The sequence below is a fragment of the Perca fluviatilis genome, chromosome 11 (assembly GCF_010015445.1).
Source record: "Perca fluviatilis chromosome 11, GENO_Pfluv_1.0, whole genome shotgun sequence".
Classification (NCBI taxonomy): Eukaryota; Metazoa; Chordata; class Actinopteri; order Perciformes; family Percidae; genus Perca; species Perca fluviatilis.
Genome location: NC_053122.1, coordinates 38,050,734 through 38,075,114, shown reverse-complemented (window position 1 = coordinate 38,075,114; position 24,381 = coordinate 38,050,734). Strand labels below are relative to the sequence as shown.

Here is a 24,381-nt window from a genome sequence, read left to right as displayed (position 1 = left end):
ATATAAGAATAAACATAGTAAAAATGAGAACTCTAAGTTCAGAAGTTAAAATATAGGTATACAATATATAAAAACTATAAAATAAAATATTATATATTTGTTGCCAAATACCTGCAAAACTAGTCTCACATTACCACAGAGCTGCGGAGGAAGGTCTGGCTAATCCACACAGCATTCCAGGATGGGAGAGAAACGTGCTCTGGTTTATTGGCATTTCTTTAAACCAATCACAATCGTCTTGGACGGCGCTAAGCTCCGGACAGAGTATTGTTATATACATGCACTACTGTCATATAAGTTGCTTTTCGTTTTTTCGGATATTAGCTCTTATAGTGTAACAGATGTTGGGAATGTTGTGGGTTTGGTCAGGTCTGGGGACTTGTTAAACAAAGGCTGTAATGTACATGTGAGTTCAAAAAATCAATAAAGAAGATAACTCTGAAGCATGTGTTAGGACTCTTTTTGTAAAATAAATAAGAACCTAAATCAGGCAGTATAAGTTAGCCTGTATGACAGTAGCAAGGTTAGGATTTTTTTCTTTCAAATTTTTTCAACAGCCGAAACCAGGGTCAGTTACTTACAACATTTTAAGCCACAACACAAAAATAACAAATGTTATAACCATTAAAAAAAGGTACTATGCTGAATTCTCTTGTCAATATGCAAATATAGGCCTACCTAATGGAATTCCCAGAATGCACAGCAGCTGGTGTCGAGTGTTGATATGTGATATTCAGCACCTCAAGTAAACTTTAACGAAGACTTGTGTTCCGCGGCTGCACAGTGAAACAAGAGAAGCTCGGCTAACCTACCTGTGTGCCTTACTGCTCTTACATAATGAATTAACAACAGGCGCACCCTGCTCCTGTACCACTCTACTGTTTCTAATAACCTTTTTTTTTATGTTTGATTGATTTGTCACAATAGTCCTTGTACATAAGGCAAATGATAATTAACCCTCTGAGGTCTAAGGGCATTTTTAGATATCTTCTTGAACTCTCCTTTTAAGGGATTTTGCATATAACCTGATCCCTGTGTATTTCATATCAAAATGTTCAGAACAAACTCAGCTTTCTGTATAGTGATGCCCAAAATTGTTCCAGATCAATGTATAAAGAGATATTTAGATTATCTTTAGATATTTAGATAAAGATTTAGATTTATTTAGATTTGGCCCTAAGGTGAAAATGTTTCTCAAATCTCTTGTGAAAACAAACTCAGTTGTGTTTGTGCTTGAAATGAGTTTACAAAAGTCCTGGGTTCATGAAAGCAGCGGAATATATGAATAAAATAGTAAAGAAAATTTTGTAATATCGCTTTTTGAGTAGGAGTGTTGTCAAAGATCATTTGAAAACGCCGGTGTGTCTTTCGTCCTCGGAGGGTTGAGCATTTCCCCTCCCCCCTGCTTAACCCTAGTCTGGCATGCAGCACACAGAGCTGCTGATGGACAAGTGTTAGATTTTGCAGTATTGTATGTGGTTTGAATTCTGTGTCTGCTTCTTTGAAGCATCTTGCTGCATCAGCATCTCTATCCTTAAATGTTGCAGTCTCAGCAACACGGTGCTGCTATCGGTTACCACAGTTTTATTTCGAGGAGGCATCAGTCCTATCCATTTTCCCCAATTCTTAACTTTAGGTCTGACCATCAAACCTCTGTCAGGGTTCTGTCAGACTTTCAGATTATGAAGGTGAAACTGACACTCACACACGGATTGTAAATTATTCAAAAATGTCCCATAATTGACCCTCAGGTATGTAATAAGTCTATTTCATTCATAAAATAACTTTATAGTATGCCATGTGGTTGTACATCAGTAGGCGACATTGCATGATGTCCCCTTCCATTTAGGAAGGTTTTTATTCCTTTTAGTCCGTGTTTGTGTTGGCCTACTATTTTCTCCTCCCTTGGCCCCCTGTACTTGTGTACAGCGTTCTTGGGTTTCGTATAATGCGCTATATTAATCTAAGTTATTTGGTTGATACAACAAACTCCTAATGCTTTGGCTCGTGACCCAGTGACAGTGATACCGTTACCTGGTTCAGCTCACGATACATCCAAAGTAGGCTACGTTACCGTATGAACACTTGAAATGCAGCGATGCATCTGGAACTTATTCTTTTATCTGAGCTAAACATTCATCGTGACTACATGACCTCCTGGTAACACTAACTCAGTAATCTGCAGTGGGAAATACAGCACCGTAAAGAAAAGAGCTTTAGGACAGCAGGTGGTAAAAACACTACCGCTTTAGTCTGAAGGGGCCGCTAGAATCAACACAGACTGAAAGTTACATAGAGACACTTTAAGTAAAAGTACTTATACCACACTGTAAGAAATACTCTGTTACAAGTAAAAGCCCTGCAATTAAAATGTTACTTAAGTAAAAGTACGTAAGTATTATCAGGATTATGTACTTAAAGTTTTAAAAATAAAGAACTCTCCTCCCATTGTAGAAAGAGTAAAGGATCCAACCAGCTGTGTGTTTAATGGTCTCATCATCTCAGCGTGACTTGTAGCCGTTATATTGTCGGCTAGTTTACTTTAGAATCAAACATCAGATTTGATAAACTACATGTGTTCTGTGTGCAGAAATCTTAATGTGTAAAGTAACTAGTAACTAAAGCTGTAACAGATGAATGTAGTGGAGTAACTAAAGTAACTAGTAACTAAAGCTGTAACAGATGAATGTAGTGGAGTAACTAAAGTAAATAGTAACTAAAGCTGTAACAGATGAATGTAGTGGAGTAATTAAAGTAACTAGTAACTAAAGCTGTAACAGATTAATGTAGTGGAGTAACTAAAGTAACTAAAGCTGTAACAGATGAATGTAGTGGAGTAACTAAAGTAACTAGTAACTAAAGCTGGAACAGATGAATGTAGCAGAGTAAAAAGTCCAATATTTCTCTCTGAAATGTAGCGGAGTAGAAGTAGAAAGTGGCATGAAAAGAAAAGACACAAGTACTTCAACATTTGGACTGAAGTACAGTACTGGAGTAAATGTACTTGGTTTCATTCCACCACTGATCCTAGCTACACAGTCTTTAGTAGAGTGTATAACATAACTGTATGTTTTAGTCTCACAGCTCTCCATTTTCTAAAACGAAGCTCAGACAAGCCGAGGCTACAGTACCTGAGGACACCAAAATGACAGCGAGGCTGTGAAAATGGACCTTCTAGCATCATAAAGCCACATGTTACCAAGGAAACCAAAACAGAGCTAAAAGGATTATGAACTTACATTCATTAGGTGGACTGAAACACAACCCCCAAAGTGCTCTTTATGCCAAACCTGTAGGTGTTAATTAGCATTTATAGTGTGAGAAGCATGGGAGACAAAGGGGGCAACATGCAGCGAAGGGCCCTGGGCTGGACTCAAACCCAGGCCGCCTCTGTAAGAACGTAGCCTTAATGGTACACTCTCTACCTAGAGAGCTACCAGGGCGCCCTGTAAGTAAACAACTGTTAGCTCCGGTGCCGCCGGAATTTCTGCTGGATGTCCCTCATTTCAGCCAGATGTCCGTTACCTTCCTCTTTCTTTGTGTTGGCATTCTAGTTTTCTGTTGCACGACCAAAACTACTTTTGAACGTACACACGTTCCACCAAAACAAGTTCCTTCCCGAGACTATTTAGCAGAAGCACCGTGGCTCCATCCGGCGCTTAGTCCCGCCCAAGACGATTGTGATTGGTTTAAAGAAATGCCAATAAACTAGAGCACGTTTTTCTCCCATCCAGGAATGCTATGTGGACTAGCCAGAACCCCGGTCTCCTCGGTGAAAGTCCTGTGTTGTTTGACCCATTCACCCCCCCCAACCAACCTCCTTATGCGGCTCATCTTACAGTGTCAAGCTGCTGCTCTGCCCGGTGCGTTCCATACAGACGCTAAAGGTGATTTTTGCGTCGGTATCTGACATGGATTCCGCTTCCCCACTTGAAAGCCCTGTGTTGTAGGACCCCAACATCCACCTCCTACCTGGATTTTCGCGGCCTTATAGAGCAGCAGTTAATGTGGGGCATACAGTAATAATAAATACATAAAATACATACAAATTACAGTGCTTTACTTTTAGGAAGCTATGTGTACGAATGCTTCATGGGGACAGCCTGGTTGAGTGGAATGTGGATAATTTCTCCTGATTAATCACACAATCAGAATTCTAGAAGTCTATTTAGATGACGTTGGTTGTTAAGCAGGATTCAGACAATTTACATAATGAATATTGCAATATAAATACATTTAGGTCAGTAAGAGATGATTAATGTCAGTTTAAAAAAAAAATCTAGTTGACTGTTTAACCCTCATGCTAGTGTTGCACATTTGTTCCATCTACATTATCATGTCACCCCCGTCAAACAGGAGGATGTTATCCTAATCCACCTTATACTGTTTCAACACACACACACACACATACAGCCACACACACTCTGATCCTGAGTGGTAACAGACCCAGCCTCAACAAACACAACTGACCTGCACACACATGCCCCATCCTGGGAGAGAGAGGGACACCTCCCTGGGAAAGTCTGTTAGTGTCACAAACACTAAGAAATATCAGTGTATTTAGTATAACAGTTGTACGTCTGTATATTTTAGCAGAAATTGTCCATAGAACGTGGTTCACGGTTGTATTTCTGTGTTTTACATTTTGAATTGTATAATTGGTGTTCCGACAACTTTAGGCTACCACGGAGGGTTTTGGGAGATTAAAGAAGTCCACGTTGTCACTTTTTTTCGACCTTTGTCGCTTTTTTACAAAGTTTTTTGTTGCCTTTTTTTCCTCAACATTTTGGGCTTTTTTCTGATGTTTTTGTGTGGGATTTTTTCAAACTTTTTGAAGCTTTTTCCGATTCTTTAGTTGCTTGTTTGTTGCTTTTTCGGGCATTTTTTACTGTGGCCGAGACAGTTCAACCCAAATACAAAAGCCACAACAGAAACACAAAAGCTGCAACACAAATACATAAGCGACAACACGAATACAAAAGCCACAACACAAATACATAAGTGACAACGAAAGTGATTGACAACGGAAATTTCCTCCTCTGGCCCGTTTCAGGAAGGAGGTTTAACAAACTCGGAGTCTAACCCTGAACTCTGAGTTGATTTACCGTTTACAGCAGCAGCAGCGTCTTTTTCTTCTGATAGATATGTTTACATATGTGCGCCAGAGAGCGCTCTCTCTTCCTATTAGGGATGCAACGAATCCAGGATTGGGCTTCAGATTCGGCCGAATATTGTGTTTTTTGATGGGGTTGGGTTTCTGCCTAACCTTATAATTTTTTTCCACCGAACCGAAGCCTACGCTTGTACTACGCGCTCTACGCTGGTCGCCATAATGATTACGTTGATTACGGCGCCGTTGATTACGGGAAGGTGTTTACGTAGGTGGAGCGTTCAATGCAGCAGGCTGTGAGAAAGTGGAAATGGAACTGGTGAGCAGAAAAAGTGTTGTTTGGCAGAACTTTCAGGCAAAAGAAGGCCATTCAAGTCCAGCTACATGTTCAGTCTGCAATGCTGATTGGTCTGGTGGTGGCGAGGACCCTAAACTATACACAACATGGCCGCTGTTACAACATTTGGTATCAAATACGAGTTGTGCATGAAGGAATCTCCAGACAGCAGCCAGAATGCAGCAACTTCAGGTACGGCAAAGGCCAGGAAGGACAGTCCCGGCTAAAAACTGGTGTTACCCAGACAGCCTCTTTCGGGCTGTCAGCTGTTCTCTCGGTAAATGAGTCTCCCTACAGTGGGAGCGGAGCAACTCGTTAGCTAACGTTAGCATTCTAATTTCACCCCCCCAACATGCCTTCATCATACACTGGTTAGCGAAAATTTGCCAAACAAAATTGTCACTCATCTGTCGATAGCGATGTGCTTTCCTACGATGTGAAAAGAGCGTGTGAATTCAACATTAAGTTGTTACATGTAACTATTTTAGAGGCTGTGGACGTCGTTTCCTTCATTAATGTGGTTACTGTGTTCATGGACTGAGGATGGGAGGAGGATTCGGTTTTCGGTTTTGGATTCGGCAGAATGTTGTTTTCGTCAAAGAAAATTATGACAAAATATCGTAGTCAACAAACCTTTATCACGTGACGAAAATGAGACGAGACACAACGTAAATGCTGGTCATGTGACGATGACTATAATTAAATGTATAATGCAATGACGAATAAAAACGAAACTAAATGGGGTTTACAAAATAAAAACTATGTCTCTTCATTTTCGTTGAACGAGACAAGACAAAATGTTATAAGGTTATTTCGTGTCATTTTTTTGCAGTGTTCTGTTTCCTGTGTCTCGCTTCAGGGGCTGCATTGCGCAGACGCAGGCGACGTTACTTCCTCAAGCGCCACCCGCGGCATTATTTAGAAGATGCAGCTGCAGTGAGTTAGCTAGCGTAAACAACAACAAACTAAATTAACTCTGACACAGAGAAAGCGACTAATGGCCGGCCAGCCGGGGTTCGTCTTTGGGAGAAAAAGAATAAACGACATTTGAAAAGAATGAAATTGAGGTAAGTCGAGACATTAACGTAACGTTACTTTCTATTTTAGAAAGCTCATGCCAACTCATGAGGCTGTGGTTAATGTGTCTCATTTTAACGTTAGCTTAAAATGTTAGCCACTGGAGCTGAAAACGACAAACGTGGAGCTGAATACACAAACGTGCGTGACTACCGTGTGTGTATATTTGATTGTGAGAGAGTGTAAAATGGGTTAACGTGTGTGTGTGTGTGTGTGTGTGTGTGTGTGTGAGAGAGTAAAGTGGGTTCTTAGTTCCTACCTGACTGACGTGTACTAAGCATCCCGTGTTGGCCAAATCCTATAGCTAGTTTTGTCATTCACATGGCAATCACACTGAACTGAAATTGGCATCAACAACATGACTTTGAATACCTTATTCTAGACCAATACAAACATTTCAACAAATGGTATTGGCATTAATGTGCCTCCCGAGACTACTGCTTAGACTACTTCTGTTTTGATTATGTAGACTTTTTTTCTTTTACGGACAAAATCACTCACTCAGAGGTTGATTTACTATATGGTAAAACTCATAGCAAGGATTTATGCTACTTAATATTTACAACAGTTAGATTTTCCAGAGTCCTGACATTGGATCTATTCCTGTGCTAGATTCCAGAAATGGCACCAGTGAAGCAAGTCCCACCCAAGAAGATGGACAAGCCAACTAGTGCTCAGGATTTCTTTGCCACAAGGAGGTACAACTTGAATGTATACATTTTTTTCTGCCATTGTCATGTGATGCTATTTTATTTTATTCAAATGTATGGGTGTGTACTTTTAACATGTTTGGTTGATAAAATAAATATGTTGTATCAATTCAAATCACAGCGTCTTCCGTGTCTGGAATGGATGTATTCTTGAGTCTATAAGGTAACAATATATAATAAGATAACCTTGTTTGAAATGGGTTTGGCTAAAAGAAAATGTTGGTTTTGTCTATACTACTAGGTGTCACGGATTGCACAGGAGTCAGACTGGTGGTAAGTGAAGGGTAGCTTTATTTGCAAAAATCCAACAGATAGCACAGATGACATGAAGGAGTCTAAGGGCCCTATCTTGCACTCAGCGCAATTGCCTTTGTACACCGACGCATGTATCATTCCTATTTTGCACCCAACGCACAGCGGACTTTTCCCTCCACAGACGCACGGCGGTAAATTAGGGAATGTATTTGCGCTCCCGGGGGCGGTTCAGCGAAAAGAGGAGGCGTGTTCCGGCGCAAACGTTACGTGGTGCTATTTTGCGGGATCTGGTCCGGGAGTAATGCGCGATGTGCTCCTGATGGAGCGGGTGGACGGAGATGGAGTGGGGGGAGGAGGAAGGGGCACAACAGGTGCAGGTGGTGCGTTTGGAGGCCCACGCTCCATTGCTGCAGCAATCCTCTCCAGACTTGAGGAGATGCGCCCGAGAGGCCGCAGCAACATCGCCACCCGGCCAAGACGGGCATTTATTACTCTGCTGCATCCCGGACAGCTCCCGCTGGCGTGCGCGGGGCAAAACCGCCGTCATAATAGCAATCCGCCATGGAACAAGCGCGCCTGCTCTTAAAGGGAATGAAAGATGACGCTCTGATTGGTTATTTTCACGTTACGCCCAAACCACACCTAGCTACTTCAGACCAACCCATTTTAGATTTGCGTCGGGCACAAGACTCATTTATCCTGCCAGTATAATAGCAACAGCGCCCAAGATCCGCCCACAAAGCTACTTGCGTTTCAGATCGTTAAAATAAGGCCCTAAGTGTCTTCTAGAGACAAGACCAGACAATGAGTGAATGAGCCTGTGCTGCATATAAAGGTGGTGGACTAATGAAGTGCAGGTGGTGAACTGATGACGTGGCCTGATGAGGTGCAGGTGTGAGTGATCAGTAGTGAGGAGAGAGTGAACAGATGAGTGGAGTGAATGATGGTGAATGTGAATGAGTGCTGGTGATGGTGGGACCCTGACACTAGGTGTGTATACTATGTTGACTCGGTTAAATAGAATTGCATTACTAAAAAGAGACTAAAATACAATTTTCACTGACTAAAACTAGACTAAATGTCGTCAGTTTTCATCGACTAAAACTAGACGAAAATAGTCATGGAAAATTCTGACTAAAATAAGACTAAAATGCTCAGACTTTTAGTCAACTGAAACTTGACTAGACTAAAAAGAGTATGTAACTACGTAACTAAAACTTATAAAAACTAAAATGACAGCTTGACACAAAGACTAGACTAAAACTAAAATTAAAACAGGCCGCCAAAAACAACACTAATCTTAACCAGTGGATTCGGTATTCGGCCGAACCCCCAAAATCTGGATTCGGTGCCTCCCTACTTCCTATTGGTCAATGTCAAGGAACACGTCGTAGAACCTGTCACACTAGGCGGAGAAAGACAAAAAAAAGTCTGACATGCTAGACTTTTTTGCGTCGTGGTCGTGAAACGTCCCAGATGTTAAAATCACTGCTCTTTGATGATGTCACACTACAAGAGGTAAATCTGTCGTTCTCATTATCGGACACCACTTTGAACGTTTGACTGCAACGTGTCTGTCGGGTCAAAATCGGGCTGAATTTGTGTAGTCTGATCCTGGCATTAGGGGTGGGGTCCCTGGCCTAAAGAATGTTGAAGACCCCTGTTCTAAACATGAGATTATTTATCTTTAGCACTAAAACCTTTGTTTTTTTTAAAGCAGGAATAGGGAAACAGTTTCATGCCAAAATGTTATGTCAAAAATTTAGATTTTTGTATAGCCACAGTTTTTTATTCCAACTTTGTATAATATATCATGAGATAAGGTGGGAGAATGAATGTTTAAACACCTCAAATGTTTCTTTTGATCTTGATGTAAAGTAGTGCATGGGGAGTAAAAGTAAAGCTAGGAGTATTTACATGGGTGTACTGAACTACTATAGGCGTTGACCCTGGTTGGGAGGAGGGTCATTAGGCCTGGTCAGATGACTCATATTCAGCTGTGTGAGTTTGAAAGTGGTTTTGGTTTGGATGGGTTTTTTAACCCATCACTCTCTCGTAAGATGTAGCCCTTATTTTGTCTTTTAAGTGTTTTCTGCCTCGATAGCTCAAAGCCAACGTGCCTTTCTGAAGTGATAATTAGTGAAATGAGGTGGTCTTGGTGTGGATGGTAAATTACTCATCATTAATAGTCAATAAATCAAACAAGGACCCTCTCCTGCTGTGAATACCCTGACCATGTAAGGAATAATCCATCACAAACCAAGGGAGAAGAAAGAAGTCTCCATTTTCTGGTTTCTGGCCATTGATTTAGGATGTGTGTTTTTTTTCCAGCACTAACCTTTAATAGAGCCGTTTCCTCTTCACCAACATGGTAAGCGGGGCCCTGGTGAAACACATGGCTGCTGCCGCTGCTGCTGTAAAAACTGTAATGAGGCTTGATGTGGCTTCTACAGTGGAACAAATTAAATGCATTGTGCTACTTCAGCAAAATGTATACTATATTGCTTTATTCGCCCTGGACCAAACTTTCAAATTGCTATCATGGCCAAGAAACCACACAGTAGGAAACAGTAATGTGATTAGTTGTTTGAATAAAGTCAATTTGAGGCCAAACCTATCAGGAAAAATAGGTTTGTTTATCGGAAGGAGAAAGTAGGAACCCAAACCGGGAGAAAACGAAATCTTAAAAGTTATACTTTTTTTTTTCTTCTTTATGCACTGTGTTGCTCTGGCAAGTGCTTAATGGCAAATCTGGCTTGTTAAAATACTGTACATCTCTCACTTGTTTTCAAACCGCTGTCCTCTGCCATGCATGTGACTCACAGTTGAGTACTTTTGCTGTGATCTTGATGAAAAGGATTACCACGCAGGACCTAACATGTTGTTTGTTGTGCCGGCTCTGAGCAGATGAGGAGCAGCTGATTTAAAAAAAGAAAAAAGAAGAGGTGTTGGGGGTGAGGTACTGTGCAGTATGAATGAGACACTGAATAAAAATGTGCATGTGTGTTTACATTTACATTTGTCATGACAACATCTGCTTAGTCCCCCTCTCTTCTCTTCCCCTGACTAGTTCATTTGAAACATTTTCTGTGTTGCTGTTCGGTTAGTTTGTTCCATAACCCACTCATCCTGTCGCAGCTCATCACCTCTCATGCTTTCATAATTTGACCAATTGCAATGCAGTAATACCCTCTCCTGTCATTTCAAACCATGATATTCCTGCCCACCAGTGGTCCTTTCAGCTGTAACCCAACAGTAGCCTGCCTTATACCCCTTTCACACCAATGGCTCAATCAGGGTTATATCCAGGTCGACTGCGTGTTTGAATGGGGTAACCCTCCTCCAGCTACTCTGCTTCGCAACCCTGGTAGCAAGGTGGGTTTTATCAGGGTTAGTCTCGCTTTGCCAGACCTTCCTCCATAGCGTCGCGGAGGAAGGTCTGGCTAGTCCACAAAGCATTCTGGGATGGGAGAAAAACGTGCCCTGGTTTATTGGCATTTCTTTAAACCAATCACAATCGTCATGGGTGGTGCTAAGCTCCACACAGAGCCGCTGTAAAATAGTAGCCTGTATCCTTCCACCACTGTACCTAAATATAAGAGCATCAGCTGATGCATGATGCCTTACTGAGACAACAGTCATCTCAGGAGATAAACACAGTGGGCTTTGTCAAAGAAAGACAGATCATATGACCTCTCTCTCTCTCTCTCTCTCTCTCTCTCTCTCTCTCTCTCTCTCCATCCCTCTTCCACCTCCAAATACTGAATTTCTCCTCTATCACATCATACTGTATCTCAACTTGTCAACATTTAAATTCATATTTAAGGATTCCAGTTTTACCCTGTTCCATTGGTCCCCTATGGCAGGGGTCTTCAACATTTTTTAGGACAGGGATCACTTATGAAAGAGAGACTGAGTAGGGACCCCCAACTGCATATATTGTATACAATAGAAGAGTTGCAAAAATAAACTTGGCAGAATGGATGAAAATAAATGGTTATTATTCATGCAGGATGTTTTAATGTTAAACATATATGTGGAAGGCCCAGTGACTCCCTAAGCTTAACTGTATGGCTACCATAGTGGCTACCTTACCTATAGTAGTAGTACCTATAGTCTAGTAGTAGTAGTTTATTTTTTTCACAACCCCAAAATTCCCCAATTTATCTTTGCTATTTAAGTTGGATTCATATTAATGTATATTTTCAGACATATTTTAGTTTTTGAAAAAAAGGCCCCTTAAAAATACATATTTTTTTCAACATAATTTGGCAGCCCCCCTGCACTAACTCTGAGGATCCCCTAGGGGTCACGAACCCCCTGTTGAAGATCTCTGCCCTATGGTATTCAACCATAGGATAACATGCTGGAACAATTCACCATCACATAATAATTATGTACATATTGTTTCAAAGCATATAAGGCTCATTATGCAGTAACAGCCCAATTACTCATTCCTTGACCAGACAGAGTAAGGACAACAAGAAAGACAATACTGTATACATTGTGTTTTTAAAGAGATACTACATTCATTACAAGATAAAAGCAAATTCAGGAATAATAAAACCCACCTTTGATCAACCCTCAGGGGTTTTGCTGGCGGATTTCGTCTGATATGTCTAGTAGCTTATGGTGGCTAATGTTAGCTCACGTTATCAAATGTGAATGAACGTTCACAGTGAATGTTAGAGAGCTATTGCTGTGTAACTGACATCGCTGGGTGGCTTGAAGATTCTTCTACAGTTTTACCACACTGTTACACTACATTTTGTGCCTGTGCCGTTATTCTACAACTAGCAAAACTTTAATAACTTAACACTGTCTGGTGTGAGTCATTGTACTAAATGTTTTTAGAATGTTGGTGGTGGGGCTACCATCTTGCTTCAATCTGGATCTTTGGGGGCAGCCTCTAGAGCAGCCTGGTAGAGTGCATGCCCCATTTAGGATCAAGTCTGATTTCTGCGGAGGCTCCGCAGAGCTTTCTCCGTAGCCTACGTAAGTGACCTGATGTGTATACTTGGTGTGTGGGTCAATCTCTTTAAGAGAATAGCAGGGCCGTGTGTGTGTGTGTGTGTGTGTGTGTGTGTGTGTGTGTGTGTGTGTGTGTGTGTGTGTGTGTGTGTGTGTGTGTGTGTGTGTGTGTGTGTGTGTGTGTGTGTGTGTGTGTGTGTGTGGTGTGTGGTAGAGTGAGTGAGAGAGTGACAGTTATTATCTTCAGAGCGAGTAGCGACTCTAGAGTCCTAGTGAGAGAACCAAAGTGTCTCCCCTGTTCTTTCTGACCACGTGGGAGATCTGGAGCAGGAGAAGTTAACCCTCTCCTTGATTTTGAGTTGTTTATGGAGAAGGAGAGTCGGGTGGCAACGCTACCAAGCCGACGCCGGCGGCGTGCGTCGCCGCGATGTGTAGTTACATTTTTTTAGAGCTGCATGTCAGGCTTAGATTTAAAGATACAATATGTAACATTTCTGCATTAAAATGTCTAAAAACGACCATACCTATGTTATATATTTTTAAGAGTTGTGTTCTTGACTTCCAGTTATGGCAACGAGGTAAACAGACGCACCCTCAAAATCTCTGACTAGTGAATAAGATATATACCCTTAGCAAGTCCATAACACCGCTCGAAGTTGTCAGAACCCAGGAATGGAAAAAACCAAGAAGCCAAGAACAAAACCGGAAAATCCAACACCAGTGACCAGACAGACAGTTACGAGAGTAGCTTTGGCTAGCAACAAAGCACAAGCTAGCGCCGACGTAGCAACATCAAGTTTGCTAACCAGCGATAGCAACGTGTCCGAGAAGATGGAAGCAGTTCCCTCGGTTACTCTCCAGCAGGACGCTATTCTCGAAGCCATAAGTTCACTTAGGGCTGAAAGTCTGGCGCGACACAGAGAAGTTATTGACGGCATAGCTAATATCAGGTCCGATATGGAAATTATCAAGGGGAGGCTAACCGCAGCAGAAAGTTGTATCAGTGATACAGAGGACTTGACAACACAGGTCACAACTAGGGTAACTGAACTTGAAGCTAAAGTGAAACTACTTACTGAGAAGAACGACAACCTGGAGAACCGTTCACGCCGCTCTAATATACGCATCATTGGTCTTCCAGAAAAGGTAGAGGGTGACGATGCCGAAACTTTCCTGGAGAGTTGGCTACCAGACGTCCTTGGGAGTGGGAACTTTCCTACTCCAGTGCGGATTGAGCGAGTGCATCGCATACCGGCCAACTCACTCAGCCCTACGAACCCCACTTCGGCTCCCAGACCATTGATTGCAAAGTTCCTGAACTTCAAAGATAAAGTAAGGGTGATGAACGCGGCACGGAAAAAGAACAAGGTGCTGTACGGCAACCGACGGGTTAAGTTTTTTTCTGACTTCTCCACCGACGTGAGGAAAGCCTACAATGTGGTGAAACAAACGCTACACTCCAAAGGACTCCAGTACGGGCTACAGTATCCTGCCAAGCTTCGAGTCAAATACCACGGAAAAGACATTCTCTTTCAGACCCCTCAGGATGTGGACGCGTTCCTGCAGACTATAGACAGTGGCAATACCCAGGAGAGTCCTGATTAGATGATTTGGCCTTCTAGAGGTTTGAATTTCAAGGTGAGGAGGGCTACTTTAAGCAGTGCAAATTTAGTCTGACGTCTGTATAACTTTACGGTTGTCTGATTGAATAGGCTTTTCTAGCCTGCATATTCAATATGATACAATGCCGATTACATGTTATAAGGAGTGAGACATTTAAGTTTCTCCCCCAATGGGGATGATTTTGGTTATGTCATACAACTATTTACTCTTACAGAAAGGGTTGTTAAACATTTGAAGCTCATAGTCAGAGATAAAGGGTATAACGTGAGCAAGCACTATTTAATTCCGCTCCCTTCTATGGGAGCTACAAGCCTAGGAAGGTGGAAACTATTTAGTTTGGACTGTACAGAAGGCAGTCAGTAGGTTTGATGTTAACTTTTAGAAGTTTTGCATGTTCTGGCAAAAGGTTCTACTATATTATGGTTAGTGTTTTTGGTATGTCTTTTAGTTTCTTTGTTACCCTGCTTTCCATTTTTGGTATATTGATTTTTACAAGCAATGCCACAGGAATTCTGGTCCTACTCTGTCCCCCCTGATAAAATATTCTCTAAGTTATTTCATGACGAGTAATCAGATATGTAAAATATCATCATGGAATGTCCGGGGCCTGGGTAGATTGGTTAAACTAAAACAAGTTATGACTAGACTTAAACACTTGAGCTCTAAAATTGTGTTCCTCCAGGAAACGCACTTGGTGTCGGCTGAGGTTACAGGTGGCAGGGACAGGTCTTTACAGCAAATTTTTCATCTCATGCTAGGGGTGTAGCTATTTTAATCCACAAATCCATTCCCATCCAGATAAACTCTACCAGTTTGGAACCCGGGGGCAGGTATATCATTTTACAAGGAAGTCTGTTTGGCCAACACCTCAACTTAGTTAATATATACGGCCCGAATAAGGACGACCCAGACTTTTACAACAACATTTTTCTGATAATTGCATCATTAAGAGGACTTATCTCACAGTCAAACGAGAAAAGTAATTCTCCACTTTATGGAAGAGTTGGGCCTATGTGACATATGGAGGAAAAATAACCCTGATAAAAAAGAATTCTCCTGTCGCTCAACCACACACAGGACTTATTCACGGTTAGATTTCTTTTTGATTTCTACAACTTCACTATTTAGGGTTGAGAACTGTTACTATAGCAGCATATTACTTTCTGACCATGCTGCAGTGTCTCTAGAATATAAGGTCCATAAAGAATACTACGGACCTCCTAGATGGATATTTGATAAGAAATGGTTGCATGATCCAGAATTCAATCACTTTATCAACAAAAATATAGATATGTTCTTCCAAATTAATACATCGGAAACGTCATCCTTAATCAGATGGGACGCCTTTAAGGCCTATAGCAGAGGGCAGATAATTAGCTTTACTAGCTTTAAGTCTAAGGAACTTAAAAACAAGTTGTTGGAAATAGAAAAAGAAATTAAAGTATTAGAGAATGAGATTGTAGTTAATAAAACTCCAGTTTTGGATCATAAATTAATGGTACTCAGAGCTCATTATAACGAAATATCAGCAAATAAGGCCCTCAGTAGTCTCAATAGATTAAAACAGCAATTTTACGACGAGGGAGAAAAGGCTGGAAGATTGCTTGCCTGGCGTATTAAAACTCTACAGAATGAGAAAACAATTCACGAGATAGAAGATTCAAACGGAATTACTACAACAGACCCCAAGGAAATAAATCAAGCTTTTCAAGCATTTTACCAATCACTGTACAGCTCAGACATTACAACAGACAAAAACTTATTGAACCATTTTCTTGATGGCCTAGAATTCCCTACTCTCTCCGCAGAGGACAGAGAGACTCTAGATAGACCACTGGAATTGGATGAGTTGTATAAAGCCCTAGCTTGTATGCAGACAGGGAAAGCTGCAGGCCCAGATGGGCTCCCTATCAATATATACAAGATTGTTAAAGATAAGCTGCTACCTCCCTTTTTTGATATGGTTAAAGAGGCTTTCCTGACTAACTCTCTTCCACCTTCTCTCTCTACGGCACTTATTACAAGCATCCTAAAGCCTGGTAGATTACCATCTAAATGTGAATCGTACCAACCTATCTCGCTCCTGAACTCTGACACAAAACTCATAGCTAAAGTCATAGCGCGGAGATTGGAACAGTTCCTACCAGGTCTTATACATGAAGATCAGAATGGATTTGTCAAAGGCAGGCAGGCATTCCACAATTTAAGAAGAGTGCTGAATGTTGTTTATGCTGAGGGGGGTAGTCCGGATACGGCCATTCTGTCCCTGGACGCCGAGAAGGCTTTCGACAGGGTGGAATGGCCGTATCTATATGATATACTCCCAAGATTTGGTTTGGGAGAAAATGTCATTAAATGGGTGAAACTACTATACAGTGACCCAAGTGCGGTAGTGCTGACTAACTCTATAGCATCAAAGCCCTTCAGTCTGACCAGGGGAACACGTCAAGGTTGTCCACTATCGCCCCTCTTATTTGTGTTATCCATAGAGCCGTTGGCATTAACAATCAGATCCCACCCACTGATTAAAGGAGTTATAATAGGAAGCTATGAACACCGCATTAGCCTCTTTGCGGACGACATCGTACTCTTTTTAAAGCACCTGTGTCAATCAGTGCCTTTATTTCTCAGTATGGTGGAGTCCTTTGGAAGAATTTCAGGCTATAAGGTGAATAGTAGCAAGTCTAATATTCTGTTCCTGAATGACACAGAAAGAAATAATCCAATAGCGGGAACTGAATTTCAAAACTCTCCCAATGGTTTCAAATATCTGGGAATAAAAGTCACCCCTAGCATAAATGACCTAGTATCAGAGAACTATAACCCAGTCTTAACATCTATAACAGACTCCCTTAAAAGATGGACTGATCTCCCTATATCATTAATAGGTCGGGTTAATATCATCAAAATTAATGTATTGCCAAAACTCTTACATCTTTTTCAGTCCATTCCCTTAAACACTCCACCTACGTTATTTCCTAGATTGAAAGAACTAATAACTAACTTTATTTGGAGTGGTAAATGCCCTAGACTTAGACTCTCCTTACTATATATGCCTTACTATAGAGGTGGACTCCAAGTTCCAAACTTTCTCTTGTACTATTGGGCAGCCCAGACTAGAGCTGCCATGTACTGGTTCTTGGATGATTTTATCACCCCCTGGGTCAGGATAGAGACTGCCACTACATCTTCATTACCTTTAAATTTATATTTACACTCTGACACGCCAAAAAACCTGATAAAAGACACCCATAATCCTTTTGTTAAGAATACCATTAAAGTCTGGTACAAAATACAATCGTATCTAAATTTAGAGTCTGATAAATCAGGATTTACCCCAATATGGGGTAATCGCAGATTCCGTCCAGGCCGAGATGACTCTGGTTTTAGATCCTGGACAGACCGGGGGATTATCAAAACTATGGATATGTACAACGACAATGGTGAAATGTATAGCTTTGAGGATTTGCAAAGAATCTACAATATCCCTAGGAATCACTTTTTTAAAGTACTTGCAGGGTGCGAACTACGGGGGAGCTAGGGGGAGCTCGGCTCCCCTTAATAAGACATGGGCTCCCCTGAAAACGTGATTTGTGAAATTTTGGGGGGTCTCTAAAAATATTGACAATGTGTCATTTTGACGTGCAATTTCAGTTTTGTGTAATGTGATCATCGTGGATTATAATGTGTAAAACTTCAAAAATATAACCCATGCGTGATGGTGATTTAAACCCAATTCACTTCAATAAAGAAAACTATACATGCTATTCCAACTCATGTTTAGTAGGCTACATGTTAACTCAAAGATTCGTAGAAAAAATATAAACATTGGAGGCCATTAATCGGTGCGCAAAGTCCTTGAAATCCATTCGGCAGTAAGCATCATATAGCCATGGCAAAAAGAAAACAAGGCAGTATAATTAATTTTGGTTTTACTAAGAAACTGTGTAGCGATGACGTTAATAGCACGACTAATTCACCTGCTGCAAGCCCTGTTAGCACACCTCCCACCGGGGTGACAACGCAAGAAGAAGCTGAAGAAATAATGTCGTCTGTGGCTGAAGATGATCCTAACCCCTCTCGCTCCTCTCTCCCGTTAAATTGGAACAGCCAGCAGTGGAGAGCCTGGAAGAGCCCATATATACATGGCTGTTTGTTAAGGATGACAGCTTGGGGTGCGTCGCTAAGGTCTAATTGAACGGAGGAATTCTGGTATTCTTCGGTAGCCTGAGTAACTTTAACTGTTGTTCATGTGAAATCTCAAAAACAGCCTGATGCTTTGTTTATATATTTGTGGGTGGCTGTTTGCCCTATCTATTCCTGTCGATAAAGTATGATAGGGTAAATCCTGTAGTGCATACACTTGTAGCTGTTATGTATCTTTGTAAGTCATTGTAAGTTGCAAGCGCACGGCCCCAGCGTGGAAAAAAGTGGGCTCCCCGAAGGCCACAGTATAGTTCGAACACTGAGTACTTGCAACTCAGGAGTTTTATTTTAAAAGAACATAATCAATCCCCTTGTAGACCCCCTCTGTCTACCCTTGAAAAGGCCATAATATAAATTGTTTGTAGACAATTCTGAAGAATCCTCAAATAACAAAAGGCTGGAGTGGTCGCGCGATCTGGGCAGGTAAATCTCTGAAGCGGACTGGAAGACAGTTTGCCAATCAGCTCAGACGCAGGCTATTAACACCAGGTTTAAACTGATACAATTTAAATGGATTATGCGAACCTATATAACTCCTTCCCTTCTGCATCGTTTTAATAAGAATAACCCAGACCTATGTGTTAAGTGTGGCCTAGAAGAGGGTACTATATTTCATTGTATGTGGAACTGCCCAAAAATTAGAGAATTCTGGGAAAAGGTTATACAGACTTTGTCTGACATTACCCTTGTGACGCTACCTCTATGCCCTAAGATTTTCATCCTTGGTCTTTTTCCAATTGAAACAAGACTGTCAAATGCTAAAAAAAAAAAAAATCAGTCTATGTTCACTACAGGTTAAACACTGTATTGCTACTCTATGGAAGAGCAATGAGGCACCCTCAGTGGGATTATGGTTTAGGAACCTCTCCAACTGCTTAGCCATGGAAAAACATACGCCTACAAGGGCAAAATCCAGAGCTTCTACAAATTATGGGGACAATTTATTAAATACCTTGAGAATTTCCATTCCAGAGGTCTACCGAGTAACTGATTCATGCTACTGTAATATTTAAAATAAAAAGCAGGGTTTTATAAATGTTTTTTTTTTTTTCTCTCCTTTCTCTTAAGCAAGGTTTTATGTGTTTACATTTGTATAGGTTTGTGTGTACACATGTACCTGAATGTAGTTCATATTATTCTGACAAGAGCTATGTACATGGTAGGTTGTGTTTGTGTTGTTACGGTGTAAACTTTGAAAAAACTCCAATAAAATATATTAAAAAAAAAAAAAAAAAAAAAGAGTTGTGTTCTTACACTATCCAAAATGTTTCCACCAAATGTCAAACTCAGAGAAATCTGTTATTTTATTTTCAGACACGGAGCATTTCCTTTAGTCGCCTGTCAGTGGGGTCATATAACCTCTCAGCCTCTAGTTACTTGTAACTTCCGTCAAAACACGGCACCTAGATGATATGTTCAGCAATTGTAAGTCATACAATGTCACAGAAAAAAATACTTGTAACTGTAATATTGCTTTTTTTAGCCATGCAGCTTCATTTTGTGATTGATTACATGAGACTTTGCAACACAATACAACAGAGACCTTATTTATTGATGCATATCAATATCGATCCAGCTTAACGTTACTACAATGTGCTGGTTGACAAGTAGCTAACGTTAATGCTAAAGCTTGGTGGATAACATTATAGGGTTACAATATCGTTCAACATGCTCATAAAGTTATTTTTTAGTATGATTGTTTTGACCATGGTTAACAGCACTGGGCTAACCCACGAATGAGTTCACCGTTAATGTTAGCTTTATAGATAGACGACTAATCTAATGCTAATTTAGCCAGCTAGCTAGCACACCCCGGTCTGTCTGCCTCACTCCCCCGTAACTAGCTAGTACCCGTTAGCCCCCATTCAGCTAGAAGCCAGCCACTTTCATTACAGCAATCCCCCCTGCCAGCACTTAACTCCAGTGCCTGGTGCTTACGACGCTAACAGCAGTTTAATGACGCGTCGGGAAACCGACCATATCAGACCCAGCACCCGAGTCAAAACAGCGGCCATCCAAACGTTAGCTAGCTACGTCTCTGTTAGCGCTATCGGTGTCTGTGCCGAAAATCTCCTCCCTGCCGAATTTCTCCCCCCTTCGCGTTTAGCTGTCTTTACGGTTAGCTAAATTAACCCGAAATAAGGTGGGTTAAGTGTTTCTGAAAACATTTTAAGCGAGAAATAGGCCATGCAGTTGCTGAATCTGTCTTCATTTCAGATCGACAAAGGTCAGTTTAAAAGATTTTCGTCAGATTTTGAGGGACACCGAGCCGTCCGATCCTCAAGTGGAGTGGGGTGCCGCTGCTGCTGCTGCAGGTCACGTCACGTCACGTGCAGAAATGTCAAGTGGGAGAGAGGCTGCCCGGAGTTGGAGGATGCGCCAGCATCGTTTATAGTCTGGTGTGTGGGAACCTATGATGAAATAAAACAATATATAGAACTGCCACTGTGTGCATGTATTGTGCAACATGCATTCAATATGCTAATTTTAGCTATATATCATATGCTGAAGTATATTCTGGAGTGTTAAAGATTAAAAGAAAAAATAACAATAACCGTACAGAACCGAAAACCGTGACCCTAAAACCATGATACGAACCAAACCGTGGGTTTTGTGAACCGTACCACCCCTACTAGCTAGCTAGTGTTACAACAAACCCCGTCCGCCCGGTGTTGACACCCTCCAAAAGGTAACATTGATATTAGTGATGTTCCTATAACAATACCAGTTCTGTGGCATTCATTGTTTGTTTGTTCATGTTTCACAAAGAGTTTAACCTGAGCCAGACCGACAATAAAGATAGAAATAATATCACATCCATACAGGGAGAATAGTATACAGTTGTTAAAATATAATAAAATATATGACAAACTGGTATCGGATCCTCGGTATCAGCCGATACGCAGGTTCAGGTATCAGAATCGATATCGGGAAGCAAAAAATGGTATCGGGCCATCTCTAATTGAAATGTGAAATATTTAGTGTTTTAGCTGCTGGCTAATGTTAGGTTGCTGGCTCACTAGCTAACTGGTCAGCTAACAATAAAAATCGAATCAAGAAAAACATAATTATGTTGGGGAAACTGCAGCTATTTTATTAGAATAATATGAATAAACGTTACTAAACATAACGTGAATAAACTTGAATGGGTAAACTCATCCGTGAACAGATGCATTCTAACCAGTGAAGGTATTTAACACTAAAAACTACAACTCCCTACAAGTCCGTGTTTACCATCCATTGTTTTGGTTGAGAGACCCCTAGCGGCAGAAAGTTTACTGCTAAACTCCCGTTTAATGCAGAAGCATAAATCATGCTATAGTGCATGCCAGTGGCCTGGGTTTGAATCTGACCTGGGGCCCTTTGCTGCATGTCATCCCCCCTCTCTCTCCCACACTTTACTGTCTCTCTTCAGTTGTTCTAAATAAAGGAAAAGTATTTAAAAAAAAGAAAGAAATTTGTATCTTTGTATCTCTTTAAATAAACTGATTGCAGAGGAAAACTGGTATTTTCTGACTTTCTGAATTGCTGTGAATGCACTCCAATAGAGAGCACTTTTTTGCTGGTGTACATATGTTTTTTGTCTTTGTGAAACACTTTTGTGCAAACTGGTTTGCTTTTAAAGTGCTATATAAATTAAATAAACTTGAAACATGAAACTTTATCTACAGTATATCTCATATCCACACTGCCCAAATATTTGTTGCAACGGCATTATTCAAATATTTAGTAAGACAGCATGTGACAAAAATGTGACCATCTTTAAGATCTTCACCAAGGCACTGATCTCCAGAAAGCTCCAAAGGATGACTACACATGCTGACAGAATCTCTCTCCAACATAACTGCAACTCTCAATGGAAATATGAGAGCCATGCAAAACAGCAAAATCCTTAATTCTCCCATACTAAGCTCTTTTCTGAAACTCTATCCAGCAGTTTAGCTTTGGATATGCGTCAAGGCCCCAGGCCATTCAAATGATGGGGTTATGTAGTGAAGTGATTATCTGTTCTTAAAAAACAGAGGGTGCTGGGAGCTCATTTCAGGACTCCAATTGTGACATAACAGTCCACACTGAAATACACAACTGTCTGCTATGAAGGAGTGGTGCGAAAACATCTGTCGAGGTAGAGTATGGTGTCTGTCTGAGAGTGATGTTGCAGGTCAAGTTTTCCTTCATTAACCCTTGTGTGGTCCTTCGGGTCCCAGTGACCCGATGGACAACACAAGGATTATTAACAAATTCCCATACCAACAACACAACACATACTTTACTCAACGAGGTCATTATCTCAAAGATCTCTTGAAAATCAAGTACCAGAACTACTGGAATGCACCTTTTTGATGACATGTCCAGGCAAGGAAAACAACAAATTACAAATTCTACAATTTTTCCAATGGCAGAAACTGTGACACATTTGGCAGTTGTACAGGTTGTTTGTCAAGTTGTCTTACTAAAAAAACACAAAAGGCACATTTCTTTAAGTGACATAAGAAGCATTAAGTTAACTTCTCCCAGCTATCTAACTAGCTTCAATATGAAAATGGCATCAGCAGAACGAATATGGCTGACAATTAATGGTTTAGTCAAAATAAACTGTCAGGTTTAAAGGGCAATTTCAGGTTTTTGAACCTGGACCCTATTTTGAAATTGGTCCAGTATTAAGCGAGAACGCTGTGAGCAGCAGCCGCAGACCAGGCTGTAACCAAATGTGCATCGTCAATTTCGTCCATTAAAAGTGCTTTATTTTGCCACTGAAAGGCTCAGATTATTATTCAAAGTGTCTAACAACATTATGGAAAGGATCCCTACATAGATATACCTTTTTAAAACCTATTTAAGACCTTTCTGTTTTGTGATTTGGTCCACTAAAAGTGCAGTTTTTGCCACCGATAGGCTTAGAAGTGTCTGACATTATGGAAATGATCCCTACAGAGCTAGGCCTTTTTTAAACCTATGTAAGACCTTTTTGTTTGACCAGAAACAGCTCTGAAATCGCTAGCGCTAAACCCACCAGACTCCAATTAAATAAACAATACTTTCAGCATGTATAGAGCCAACATATTTTCACATGTAAATTGGTAAAGTATGTGTTTATTTCAACCAAAACTAGAGTTGTGATGGTTGGAAAAGTGGAAAGACGACCTAAAACGGCTTTTCATAGTTTTATTTTGTTTCTGTTGACTTTACATGAAGTGTATTTTACGATGCTAAAATGACTGCTATTTACATGGAGTCTAGTGCATTAAGGCTTGTCCGCTTGTCCGGGACAAGTGGATTTTTTGTAGGGCAAGTGGAAGAGAAATGTACTTGCCCCACTGGACAAGTTAAAACTCAAATAAAACAAAATAAAATGCCATGTTACTTAACGTTATGTGCCACTCATTACGTCTATGTTACCGATTTGAAACAATTTTTTTTCCCCACAATCCGGGGGAAGCAGACCGCTAACGTTAGACCCAGCGGCAGTGGGTCAGCGGACCGCTAACTTTCGATCCCACGGCAGCTGGTCAGCGGACTGCTAACGTCGGACGGACTGCTAGCTAGCTGTTCAGCTCATTCTCTGTAAGCGATGCAGCATAAAAGCATGGCAGAACCAGCAAGCCAACCAGTCGGTGTTAGTTAGCTAATGTTAGCATGCTAACTCCACCTTAACGTCGCCACATAGTTCACAGAAAACGAGCCGAATAAAGCGGTCACTCGTGGCGATAGCAGTGTGCTTGAAGCATGAAGTTAATAGCGGCTGACTCTTTGCCTCGTAGCGTTACTACTCTACTGCTCGTTTGTCCGTCAGTTATTGTAAAACCTCAGCTCCGCGATTTGCCGGATTAAATATCAGGTAATAATCAACTGTAAAGTAGATAATTACCACCTTTTAAAGGATCCCTTGGTAAATCAGCCTCTGCCGGGTAGAAAGTGAAATTGTAGAAGAAAAAAAAACGTTAACACCAACATTTAGTGGCAAAATCCATTGTTATGTCTACAAAATTATTTTAGATATAGTATAAGTTCAATTCACCACTACCTCTGGTGATACACTGCGTATTACTTTGTATTATGAGTCTGGAGATCCTTTTTTCACGTTGAAGGGA

General features: G+C 40.9%; 1 protein-coding gene across 2 annotated transcripts in view; it reads right to left on the bottom strand.

Moving 5' to 3' along the window:
• Positions 1-24,381, bottom strand: part of LOC120569077 (cyclin-Y-like) — a 59,166-nt gene that overhangs the window by 23,132 nt on the left and 11,653 nt on the right. The window lies entirely within an intron of this gene.